The following is a 14,000-nucleotide window of genomic DNA, read 5'->3' as shown; positions in this document are numbered from 1 at the left end:
GTTATTACCGCTGTATGTGGACACCTGCATAAGTACAATACTAGGATCGGTTCCCTTAAACATTTAGTTTGGGAGATCCATGGCGAGGGGACGATGGGATCGATGGCTACATCTTGTGCGTAGGTTGATGGGGGTCAACATTTCTGATGAGCCAGATACACTACACTTGAAACTTTTTGTTTTAGGGGTATTCTCAGTGAAATCTATGCATATTGATTTGATAAACAGTGCTCCAATCCCAAAGTCGCTTCACGTTTCGAAAATTAAGGTGCCTTTATAAAAAAGGTCTTTATATGGTTTGTTCACAATGAAATTATCTTGACTAAGGACAGCTTGGCAAAGAATAGTTGGGAGGGTAGTAAGCGTGTTGTTTCGACGATCAAGACGGGTCTATCCAATATCATTTTTTTAGACACCCACTAGCCAAGTTAGTGTACGGTACATTACACGTCACTACTGCAGGATGCTGCTAACGCGACACTACAATCAGAGACCCTTCGAGAAACTGTGTGCGATGCCATAATCGCAAATGGTGTTGTATGAAAACCGTCAGAAATGTATAAAACGTTTGCGATGACGGATGCATCAAACATGGCTCAGGTTTTAGTTGCGTGTGCGATGAAGGCCATGCGGCTCAATTCAATTAACTGTTTGCGATGAGGAGGAACAAAAAAACGGGCAGCCAGATGAAGGCGTGTGCGATACACAGCATACGGTTCACTCGGATGAACTGTTTGTGATTAGGCAACACAAAAGAAACGGGCTGCCATATGAAGGTGTGTGCAATATACAACATACGGTTCACTCGGATGAACTGTTTGTGATTAGGCAACACAAAAGAAATGGTCAGGCAGATCAAGGTGTGTGGGATATACGGCATGCGGTTCACTCGGATGAACTGTTTGTGTTGACACAAGAGAACAGAAACAGTTCAACTTAACAAGATATGTGTGTTGTGCGATGGGATTGCATGCGGTTCACTCGGCCCTTGTCGTCAGTGTGTGACCTCTATGGCAACTGTTCGCTCCCCAAGCGCCTCTTCGTGTACCGTGGCAACCGTCCACTGACTCTTCGCCTTTTCCTCTCGATTTGGAACTGCTGTCGCACGCTAGCTCTTCCTCCCTCCTCCATTTGCCTTCACCCTTCCTTCTACCATTGTTTGATCGTCTTCTCCATGGAGGGAACAAGCCGGAAACGACCCCGTTATTCTTGCCCCGATCGGAATGATGACGCGGTGGAGGAACTCATTGATTGGTGCGACGTCATCACCTCGGCTAGCATGGCAGGTTCGTTCAAGACCATTCTCGACTCAACTAATAACATCATTACAAGGAACCCAAGGGTTCAGGAGCGGTTTGATCTCCCCTATCTTCTTCGCTGTGACCCTGCTGACTGGCGTGGGGACGAGGGAAGCCTCACCTTGTGTAAGTTGATGCCTCTTGATAATGATACGTATGATGTTAAGATGCCATCGCTTGAGGGCAAGGCCTGGGCAGGCGCAAATGGAGATTGGGTTGTTTATATTGGGTACAACTGCGAGTGGGAACTTGTGAATGTGTACACTCGTCACCAGGTTCCACTTCGAAAAATCTCAGATGACTGCCCGGAGGTTGAGTACAGCGGTATTCTACGTGAGTTCAAATACGATCATGCTGACTGTCGTCTACGGAAGATAGCAATTTGTCGAGTTCCCGACCGCTCTTGGGGTAATAGGAATGCTTATGTTGTCGCTATCTTCGACAAGCTTGTTGCCGTCCTTCATGGTTCGACTCGATGGATATTGCTCAAAAATCAGTTTCTATACACGGATGAGTACTGTGATGCAATTCAATAGGAGGGTCTTGTGTTTGCTGCCACCACTCGTGGCACTGTTTTTGCATGGAATCCTCATGATTTCGGTACGTTTTTCTTCCACCGTAGTTATAATTGTTTCATCCACCTACATGCGGGTTAACTAGTTTCTCTTTACTAATTAACCTTCTTGTGTTTCCAAGGTCCTGTGAACATTCCACCACCTATACTTGAAAATTTTATTCACGAGCATGAGGATGAGCAGGACCCATATACTCAGTGGCGCCTGGCAACTTATTCCGATGGATCACCTCTTCTTGTATGTATACGGGGCACTGCTAATGTTACTAAGGAAGCAGGTGTTGTCTCATATGGTCGCACTCTCCGGACCTATTCCAACATCATTTGCAAGGTATTCAGGATGGATACTGGTGTACTAGCGCCAACACCTTCTCCCTGGTTCAGTATTGAAAGTCTTGGAGCTCGCTCTTCCTTGGACAAAACTATCCAATGATGGTGGAAGGCGATCCAGCTGCTGTTGACACAACGTTACTACCATTTATGAGAAGCAACTGTATCTATACCTCGGACATTACTATGCTTCCCTACCGTCCCAATATGGGTATTGAAATAGGCCGCTTCAGCCTGGATGATCAGTCCTGCGTTGGTCTCGAGATTGACAGTAGCTGGCCCTTCCCAGAGAATCACTTCTGGTTCAAAGCAAGTGTTTCCAACGCCGACGAGTGGGTGTGCTGAAGTTCATTTCATCACTTTGTTATATGTTGTGTGAGAAAAACTTTACTAGAATATTTTGTTGGAAATGATCTATAATCCAACGTGTATCCTCATTGTCGTTGTGGGTTGATGACTTGTTGTATGTAATCAATGGTACATTTGAATATGCGTCCATGAACTCACGCCTACTAGTGGTGTCCATATGAACAGTGCAAGTGATTGTAGTTGCAAAAATGAGATAGTGCTAGTGATTTGTAGCTGCATATTTTGACAAATCGCAGTGTTACAAGGTTGACAAACACTACTAGGGAAAACCTTCTACACAGAAACTTAGCAGTAGCGCGTGTCAAAAATAGGCGCTAGTGCTAAATAGCAGTAGCGCTCTTGCGAAAACCGCGCTACAGATACAATAGTAGCAGTAGCGCGTGCACATGAAAAAGCGCTACCACTAATATTCCTATTGCTAAAACGATATGCTACGCATAGCAGTAGCGGTCTTGAAAGAAGCGCGCTACCGCTAGGACATAAGTAGCAGCGCGTTTCGCGCAGAGAGTGCTGCTGCTAATGGAAATAAAATAAAATGAAAAACAAATGGAAAAGTAAATGAAAAAGAAAGAAATAGAAAAAGGAGAAAGGAAAAAAATAAAATGTAGAGCAAAATAAATGAAAAGCGAAAAAAGGAGAAAGGCGTAGCAGTAGCTTTGTCCGTAAGAGGCACTATAGCTAACGTCGCTGCAACGCGTTTCCTAGACCCCCGCTGTAGAAACAGAAAAGGAAATAAGAAATATGAAGGAAATTACATAGCTATAGTAGTAGCGCGTTTTGTGAAAGCCGCTATAGCTAACTTAGCTATAGCGCGTTCCGCGAAAAGCGCTACCGCTAAGTTTGACTTAACCAAAAAACCATTTCCCACCGGCCATCACTTCCCCCCCAAATCCCTCGACCCACGCCGCCGCCGTCTGCCCGATTCGCCGTCGTCCCACTTCGCCGCCGTCTCCTGCCGACGTCGATGCCCCCGGAGCCACCAGAGCCACGCGCTGTCGACACCACCGGAGCCGCGCGGCCTCATCAACGCCACCGGAGCCGCAGTCGACGCCACCTTATCCTCCCTCCCCACAACTGCCTCCCTCGCCGTCACCGGAGACGCCCCTGCCTCCCTCGCCACCACTGCCTCCCGCGCCACCACGGGAGCCATCCTCTGTAAGCCCCCACCCCTCCTCTTTTTCTCTCTAAATTAGTTAGGTTAATTTAGTTAGGAAAAGAATTTAGTTAGGTTAATTTAGTTAGGAAAAGAATTTAGATAGGGCTTTGACAGAGACACCTCTGCCTCCCTCGCCGTAGGAAAAAATTGTATATGCTTAACTAGGGCAGTAGGGTTAGGGTTGTAGTGTTTATTACAAATGTTAGGAAAGTAAGGTTTAACTAGATGTTAACTAGGGTGGTAGGATTTAGTTTAGAGAAAAAATCAATATAAAAATATAAATTTCTATTAGTGTTGCAAGTCTAGTAGGTTCTTAATTTTTAGTGAATTTTTATTAGGACAAAAATTTAGGACATAATTTGAGTTCTAGGTTCATAATTTGAGTTCTAGGGTTCATCCATCTATATTTGGTTTTTGAATTGAGTTTCAGAGGGCATGAGATTTGTGTAGATTTTCTTGAAGTGTCAAACACTAGGAGATGGAAATTTGAAGTGGTCATGATATATGAAAAATCCTCAATTGTGTTTGCTCACTGATCATAATCGACATTGAAGTGGTTCGATTGTGCCCAAGTGGCCTTTTGTTGTTTCCAGGGAATGAAGCCGAGTGGCCTATGTTTTGCCGGAATGTTGATTCATTTCCGTTGCGGCAAACTTCAGGTTCTCGATTTGTCCACTTTTTAGCAAAGGTCATGCCGAAATTTTCCGTGAATTTTGGCATGACTTGTGCTACAAACTAGGACATATCCAGTGCCCGGGATTTGCCGCACCAGGAAGGAGTCAACGTTCCTGCAAAACAATAGGCCTTTTTATGTCATTATTCATTTTATTAGGTCTAGAATTAATTGACTAGATTTAATCGTAGGAAACATGGCTAGCAACGATGAAGGACAGGGTTCTGGTGATTGCGACGACGTCTACCGGGCTGCAGACGAATTATTGAGCCTTGCCGACGAGACTGAGACCGGCGCTGAGACTGAGACCGGCGCTAAGACTGAGACCGGCATCGAGACCGGCGCTCAGACCGAGACCGGCGCCGAGAATAGCGGTGCGGCGTAGAACCGAAAGCAAAGAGGCAACGGCTTCCTAACAAGCTCATGACTACTAGACTGGTGGTCACAGAGGTGGACGACGGCAATTTTGAGCCAAAAGCGCCCCAGGAAGCGCGTGCGTGCTACGGCAATCAAATAGGCTGCATCGTACGGACAACCGCCACCATCAATGATGAGAAACTGCAGAAGATAGATAATATGAGGACCTCCCTCCTAAACAAGTTTCACCAGATATTCTTGTTCCCTAGCCGGAATGAAAAGGATTATAAAGATCCAGATAAGGACCCGGCAATGAAGAAGATAAACAAACACGCCATGACCAAGTTTAGCGACGCGTTGGCCGCCTGGAAAACAAGGGTGAAAGCAAGGATCATCGAAAAGAAGGAAGCCTACTCCGAGATTCTAAAGGATAATCCGACAACCACGGAAGAGCAGTTTCAAGTATTCAAGCCGGCTTGTGAGGCCGAAGCTGCCAAAAAAAAGTCTAAGTACATGAAGGGGCTTCAACAGAGGAACATTGGGAGCCACCACCTCGGAAGCCGTGGTTACGGCGGGAAGAGGTCCAAATGGGCCAAGGAGGACACGGAAGCCGCGAGTCTGGGCATCCCAGACCCCTTGGCGGAGTTCACCGTTCCGCAGGAGCGTGACGTCCTCAGGGCCCGGCACCGTTGGGACCCAGTGAAGAAGGTTTTTGAGACGAACGCGGTCACGACGGAGTTCATTAGACTGCTGGTAATTTTAGTTTTTGATCAATTCGACTGCACGTTAGTCATATTTGTAAACGATCCTTGTGCCTTTTGCAGAGAGAGCAGCACAGGATTGCGGCCGAAAGCGACTCGCCGTCTGAGGCGTTGGCGAGGCCCAAGTGGGACACTCCATTCAACCGGGCATTGAACATATTGAAACGAATCCTGGTGGATACTCGACCGTCGTATGGACGCGTGCACGGTGTCGGAGACGGCGCCACGTGGAAGTACTACAGTGAGACCAAGGAGGTGAGGAAGGAAAGACGGAGGTTAACCGAAGAAAACATCGACAAGAAGGTTGAGATTGCGGTTGAGAAGAAATCATCTCAGACAGTCGCAACAGCGGTAGCTGCCACAAAACATATGGTTGTAGATATGTCCACTTCCTTGGTTCCGGCCGTTTTCAATTGGACCAGGCAAAATCCAGAAAAAAATGCAGCGGACTTTCACCTTGCTGACTTCTTGGGGAGCAGCTCGACTAGCGTTGCACCAGCACCTGCAGCTGCACCGGCTCCCGCACCTACTCCCGCACCGGACGTGCTCGGCGGTGCTTCGTCTTTGGCTGAGCTCGACGCCCTCACGGTATCTGTCACACCGGCCCCTTCAATAAATGTATAATCTCCCGTTTTCGTTGCCTTTTGGATGTCTCACGTCGCAGACTTTTCTTTGCAGGCCGACGAAACCCCGTGCAGCATATTGTACACCATCGGCGACCAGAAGGTGGACGTGGGGAAGGCGACGATAATGAAGCCGAAGGAACCATTGTTCCACAGCCGGCCGATCCCCCCAAACGTCTTCAAGGTTTCCGTGGCCAGTGTCAAACTGGGCCACGAGAATTTGCCTCCTCTGGTACTAGGGGGGATGACGACAAGACCCCGCGGCGGCTTGGTGATTGTTGCAATGGGTGGGTCCTGTTGTGGCCAAAGAGTCTGCTTCATCTGGAGGCAGCCGGGAGCACACCCACGAGCACGCAGCCTCAGCAAGGTATGAACATCAACACCCCATCTACCCAATTAGCGTCGGGTGTCGGGTTGGGTGATAGTAGACGGGGTAAGGAAGAGGCTCCATTAGTCGCTGATGACGTCGCCATGGATGAGGATGACGATGGCACTCAACAGTATGTCTATACTGGCGCCTACTCAGGGTTTGAGCGTCATGAGTCGGTGCCTGAATTGCCGCCTCCGGAGGCTCAATGTATTATAGACAACCTTCCGGGAAAGATGCATAGGAAGAGAGCGAGGAAAGGCAAGAAAGCTGATTCTATGATCCAGCCGCCTCAGCAGCCTCGGGTTCAAGACCGTATATATATCCCCGGTGCGGATAAATGGCATATCCCCGGTCAACCAATCCTACCTGCAACAGCGCTAAGGGCCAGATTCGGCGATCTAAGGAGTCTTCATGACGATGTGCTGCGGATAGAGAAAGGCCTCATCGCCTCGAAAGATCCAGGATACCCACTCTACGTGGTTAACGTTCCGCGGCAATTGTCGTACGTGGACTTCTTCCCCGCGGATAAGTTCTTCCTTCGATTCGATTACATATTCGACATGTTTCACGTGAAGAAGCTGGATTTTACGTTTGTCTGCCTTTATGCCTTGCACATGAACTACATCATCGGGGTTGAGAAGATACCTCATATTTGTGTCGCTGACCCGTACTTCATGCACGAGAGCTTCTTGGGAGTCTGCGCAAAGCACCGTGAATACGCGAGGGATTACATCGGCAATTTCATGCTCGCCAATAAGCACAAGGAGGCGATTCTCGTGCCTTATCATCCCCTGTAAGTCATCCGCGCAGATATCCTTCCTTTGATTTCAATCATTCATTTGCACGGTGGAGTCTAATTAATTTGAGGTGTACTTAATTTGCGCAGCGGCGAGCGCGCCGTCCTCATCATCCTCTGCCCCCGATACTCCCACGCTCTTTACTTGGACTCGTCGAAGAACATTCACAAAAAGGATTACACCCACATCAAGGATGTTCTCGACAGTGCTATATTTTACTACGAAGCACGGGGTGGAGAGGTCACGGACAAGAAGAGAAGGAGCGGCAGGCTCGCCTTCGGCCATAAGACCGACTTCTGCTGCATCCAGCAACCGAGTGGTTCTCTTAATGATGTATTCTATGTCCTACACCACATGTTGGAGTACAGACGGGATCACCAGAACCTTCGCATGTCACCTACATCCGGCGATGCCCATATTCTGCAATTGGCAAAGAACGTTGGAGATATCGAGGATCATCGACTTCGAGCCGAGTTCTATCACATCCAGCGCAAACTTGCCCAAATCATCATGAAGGAGGTCGTCAGAAAACAGGGATGTTCTACGAAGAAGGACAAATGTCGCGGGAAGACGTCCGTACACGGGTAGCCTCTCAGCGTCTCGACCTGAAGCCTTTCACTAGGCTCGGGGACTATCTCCCTGACTTGGATGGATGGCAGGACATGTTGGAGTGATTGTTGATATATGACAATGTGTCCGTTTAGTCCATACTTTCTATATGACGAAACTTTGAGTTATGCACGACAAAACTTTATTTGTGATGTAATTAAACCGTCCTCCTCGACTAGCGACGATCACTCTAGTTAGGGCATTTTTGGTACGATCAACTTTGTTATTTATGCTTATGATATGTTGCTTATATTTTCGCCAAGTCTGTCTCTTTCTGTTGCTCAACTATATATGTTGCATATCATTGACTCATGTGACGACACAGGTGCATAGATCATCGATGGCGAAGAAGTGCTACGCCAGGAGTATATATACGACGAGTGGCCGGAGTGTCAGGCCCAGGTGTACCGGTTTCCGGTTTCCGAGCGACAGGCAGTAGTTAGTTTAGGTTCACGCTAATGCGAGAGAGGGATACGAACTCATGTACTGCATAGTTCCGCTCTCACTCAAAGTGATAGCTCTTCTCGCGTATATCATTGTTTAGATGGATGACGATGTAGTTGCAAGTAATCGAGACTTGTATCGCTATTTTCGAGATGATGACGAGATACCACTTTGTGTTGGATGATGATTGTGATGAGACTATTTGTATGTATATGCTATAATTACATTTGTGGCCTCGCAGCCATTTGTATGTGTATCATGATGACATTTGTATCTGCTAAAGATTCTTGTATAAAGCCTGTTCAAATACAAAATTGCAGAAAAAAAACAAGTGTGACAGTAGCAGTAGCGCGCCCAGCCCAAGCACACTAGAGCTATTAGCAGTAGCGAGCTTCCACGAAGAACGCTGCTGCTACACTTGTATACTAGTAGCGCGGGCGCCCACGCGCTGCTGCTAAGTGTTAGCTGTAGAGCATTATTAGTAGCGCCGGTCCCCGCGCTACTAATGTACCTAAAACCCGCGCTGCTACTAGGTTTCTCCCTAGTAGTGAAATGGCAATGTTACTAGATAAACAAATATCAATCTTTCCAGTTTGAGAAATGGCAACATACCCAAAATGACAGATATGCAAATCTTACCCAATTGTTTGTACGTGGTTGCACACGGGTCATGCAAAACAACCGTTTGCGTTGAAGGGACGCAGAAATCCTGCTCAGCACATTTTCCCTTGGCTTCCTGGGGAAGCTGTCGGTTTCTATACGGGTGTTCTAACTAAAACGTTTCCGATGAGTGTTTTATATATAAAAACCGTTGACGTTTTTTTCAAAAGAAAGTCATTTCACTAGTAGAAAACAGGGCTTTGGTTCGGCCAGAAAAGAGCATTAATCCCGGTTGCATTACGAACCGGGACTAATGTGAGCATTAGTCCCGGTTCGAGCGGCTAGGGCACCGTACATGCATTAGTCCCGGTTCAAATGGGACCTTTAGTCCCGATTGGCGCCACGAACCGGCACTAAAGGGTGCGATGCCCATTAGTACTGGTTCGTGGCACCAACCGGTACTAAAGGTTAGACCTTTAGTCCCGGTTCGAGCCACCAACCGCTACTAATGGGGTTTGAGGCATTAGTACCGGTTCGTGGCACGAACCGGTACTAAAGGTCCCATTTTCAAACTCTACCCCCCCCGGATCGCCTTTTCAGTTTTGTAAAAAACTAAATAAAATGATAAAAACTTCAAAAATTAAAATCCTTCAAGATGTAGTTATGTTACTACACGTACTAGTTAGGAAAATTTAAAAACTTAAATTTGGACATGTTATGCAAAAAGTGCAGGGAAAATGTAAAACGGCTATAACTTTTGCATACGATGTCAGGAAAAAAACGTATAGTATATCAAAATGTTCAGCACAAAAATCCACATCCAATTTTGACCGCCTACGGCCTGTTTGCAAATTTTTAGAATCCTCAAATTCTAAAAGGAAAAAAAAGTTATGCTCAAATTTCAAATTTTTTTTTGAATTTTGGTTAAATCAAGTCAAACTTTGGTCAAACTACTTATTCAAGAAGTATTAGTGTTACTAAATAATTATTCAATAATATTAGTGTTACTAAATAATAATTATATTTTTTTAGAATTTTGGTCAAATCTGGTCAAACTGTGGTCAAACTATGGTCAAACTACTTATTCAAGAAATATTAGTGTTACTACATAATTATTCAAGAATATTAGTATTAGTAAATAATTATTTCAATTTTTTGAGTTTTGGTCAAATCTGGTCAAACTGTGGTCAAACTATGGTCAAACTACTTATTGAAGAAATATTAGTGTTACTAAATAATTATTGTTTTTTAGAATAATAGTTTCAAACTTAAACAGTGAAACATGTGACTTCATGCTCAAGCTAAACTCCTGAGGGTTAATAGGATTGACATCTTTATATTGTCAGGTGAACAACGAGTGCAGACTTGGAAACGAGGGGGAATAGAACCCGAAAGTTAAGCATGCTCAAGCTAGAGTAGTCAGAGGATGGGTGACCGACCGGGAAGTTAGATGATTTGGAATGATGATGGGTGATTAGAGATTAGAGGTTAAATTGAGCAGTGATGAGGGGTGATTAGAGATTAAATTGGAAAATAATTCAGAAATTTAAAAATTGAAAAAAAAATTCAAATTTTTTCGTAAAAATACCTTTAGTACCGGTTGGTGTTACCAACCGGAACTAAAGGTGGAGCTCCAGACAGCGGCCACGTGGACGGCCTTTAGTCCCGGTTCGTGTAAGAACCGGGACTAAAAGGGGGAGGCTTTAGTAACGACCCTTTAGTCCCGGTTCCAGAACCGGGACTAAAGGCCCTTATGAACCGGGACAAATGACCGCTTTTCTACTAGTGTTTGATAAGTCTGTACATTAAGAGAGAAAAACGCAAGTTCGTTCAAACCATATCTTTCATTCAGTCACACTGCGAATTTATATTCATATGATCGAGAATTCGAGACACAGTATTTAACCCCAAAAAAACTATTTCCGGCGGCGGCGGAGGCGGCGTGCCGCGCCGTCGTTGTCATTGTTGTCCTCCGGGACGCCGTTGTTGAAGTCTTCAAGGTAGCACAAAATGTTCTTCACTTGTAAATCAAACATCATGTCGTCGTGCGATCGACGGGCGGGGCGCGGGTGGACGGCAATTGGCGCCGCTGAGAGGTAGCGGTCGACGGCAGCGTCCCATGCCGCTGAGAGGGGGGGCGCACGGGCACGGGCGCGGCGGGTGCAGCCAAACGCACGGGGACCGGCGCCGCGGTGGGTGGAGGGGCGCGCACGGGTGTAGCGGTGCAGCCAAACGCACGGGGGCCGGTGCCACGGTGGGTGGAGGGGCGCGCACGGGCACGGGCACAGGCGCTGGCATGTACACGAGCTCACGCGGCTCCGGGGAGACCTCGCTGACGCCCGCGGCTTCCAGCTCTGCGATAGTGCTCGGCGACCAGCCCGTCAATGCTACGGGATGGTCCGTGGCGCGGGCGCGGGGATGGGAGCAGGGACGGGAGCGGGGGCAGCAACCGCCGCGGCCAACTTGTTCTGGGCCATGTCCATGAGGCCCCATTCCTCCTTATTTCCTATCTCCTCCGGCTCGGAGTCGACTTCACCAAACTTGAAGACTTCCGGCTCGGGCGCCATTAATGGAGAGTAAGGCGGGCGGCCATGGAAGTCCAAGGGCTAGCTTCCCAGTGAGCCTGCGCAGCGTAAAGCTCGCACGCTTCCCAGTGAGCCTGCGCATTGGAGGACAGCTTGCACGCCTCTCGGTCAGCCTGCGCACCGGACTGTGCTTGCATGCCTCCCGTTCAGTCAAAGTCAAGCAGATGTCCGCACGGCACCTCCTACAGCCATTAAAACCAAGACACGTGGCGTCACGTGAATAGTTAACAGAACGCACACGTTTTGAATTATACAAACGTTTGAGATATTAAAGTAGCAGCTATTTTTTCAAAATGCCGTTGTTGGCTGTCATTATTCGAGGGCGCCTTCTCTCAAAATGGACACGAAAAATACCACATCATGTCGGGTGCCATTCAATGATAGCATGCCAAGTTTCATGAATTTCACACGAGTTTTGGATTTACTAGAATTTAAAAACCAGGCATCTCAATGTTTTGTCGGCAATCAACGGTGTCCTAGTGTTTGAAATTCATTCCCATTGCATGGGACCTAAGTGAAGAAAATATGCCCTAGAGGCAATAATAAAGTTATTATTTATTTCCTTATTTCATGATAAATGTTTATTATTCATGCTAGAATTGTATTAACCAGAAACTTAGTACATGTGTGAATACATAGACAAAACAAAGTGTCCCTAGTATGCCTCTACTTGACTAGCTCGTTTATCAAAGATGGTTATGTTTCCTAACCATAGACATGTGTTGTCATTTGATGAACGAGATCACATAATTAGGAGAATGATGTGATGGACAAGACCCATTCGTTAGCTTAGCATTATGATCGTTACAGTTTCATTACTACTGCTTTCTTCATGACTTATACATGTTCCTCAGACTATGAGATTATGCAACTCCCGAATACCGGAGGAACACCTTGTGTGCTATCAAACGTCACAATGTAACTGGATGGTTATGAAGATGCTCTACAGGTGTCTCCGATGGTGTTTGTTGAATTGGCATAGATCGAGATTAGGATGTGTCACTCCGTGTATCGGAGAGGTATCTCTGGGCCCTCTCGGTAATGCAAATCACTATAAGCCCTGCAAGCATTGTGACTAATGAGTTAGTTGCGGGATGATGCATTACGGAACGAGTAAATAGACTTGCCGGTAACGAGATTGAACTAGGTATGAGGATACCGACGATCGAATCTCGGGCAAGTAACATACCGATGACAAAGGGAACAACGTATGTTGTTATGCGGTTTGACCGATAAAGATCTTCGTAGAATATGTAGAAGCCAATATGAGCATCCATGTTCCGCTATTGGTTATTGACCGGAGATGTCTCGGTCATGTCTACATAGTTCTCGAACCCGTAGGGTCCGCACGCTTCACGTTCGATGACGATTTGTATTATGAGTTATGTGATTTGATGACCGAAGTTTGTTCGGAGTCCCGGATGAGATCGGGGACATGACGAGGAGTCTCGAAATGGTCGAGCGGTAAAGATCGATATATTGGAAGGCTATATTCGGACATCGGAAAGGTTCCGAGTGATTCGGGTATTTTTCGGAGTACCGGAGAGTTACGGGAATTCGCCTTGAGAAGTATTGGGCCTTATTGGGCCATACGGGAATAGAGGAGGCAGGCCAAAGGGAAGGAGGTGCGCGCCCCTCATGGGTCCGAATTGGACAAGGGGAAAGGGGGTGGTGCGTCCCCTTGCCCTTTCCTACTCCCTCTCTCTTTCCCTCTTTCTTCTCTCCTACTCGGGAAAGGAAATGGGGAATCCTACTAGGACTTCGGAGTCCTAGTATGACTCCCCACACTTGGTGCGCCCCCTCTAGGGCCGGCCTCCTCCTCCTCCCTCCTTTAGATAGGTGGGCAGGGGACACCCCAAAGGCACCACAGACAATCTCTTAGCCGTGTGCGGTGCCCCCCTCCACAGTTACACACCTCGGTCATATCGTCGTAGTGCTTAGACGAAGCCCTGCGCCGGTAACTTCATCATCACCGTCGCCACGCCGTCGTGCTGGCGGAACACTCCCTCGGCGTCAACTGGATCAAGAGTACGAGGGACGTCATTGAGCTGCACGTGTGCTGAACACGGAAGTGTGGTACGTTCGGTGCTAGGATCAGTCGGATCGTGAAGACGTACGACTACATCGACTCCGTTGATAAAACGCTTCCGCTTTCGGTCTACGAGGGTACGTGGACACACTCTCCCGCTCGTTGCTATGCCTCACCTAGATGGATCTTGCGTGTGCATAGGAATTTTTTTGAAATTACTGCGTTCCCCAACACTAAGCATGCACCCAAGGACACAGATTTGATTTTTCAACCAATTTATATGCACTGGAGCATGTGCATGTAGTTCAAATTTGAATTATGCACATAAATGCATTGAAAAGTCAGTTAATGCATAAAAATGTTCAAAAGAACCCCAAAAAATCACAAAAATTGACACAACACTCCTGTTGTTCTATGTTGACACG

This window comes from Triticum aestivum, chromosome 3D (genome assembly GCF_018294505.1).
Source record: "Triticum aestivum cultivar Chinese Spring chromosome 3D, IWGSC CS RefSeq v2.1, whole genome shotgun sequence".
In the NCBI taxonomy this organism is placed as follows: domain Eukaryota; kingdom Viridiplantae; phylum Streptophyta; class Magnoliopsida; order Poales; family Poaceae; genus Triticum; species Triticum aestivum.
Note: the sequence above shows the minus strand (reverse complement) of the source record.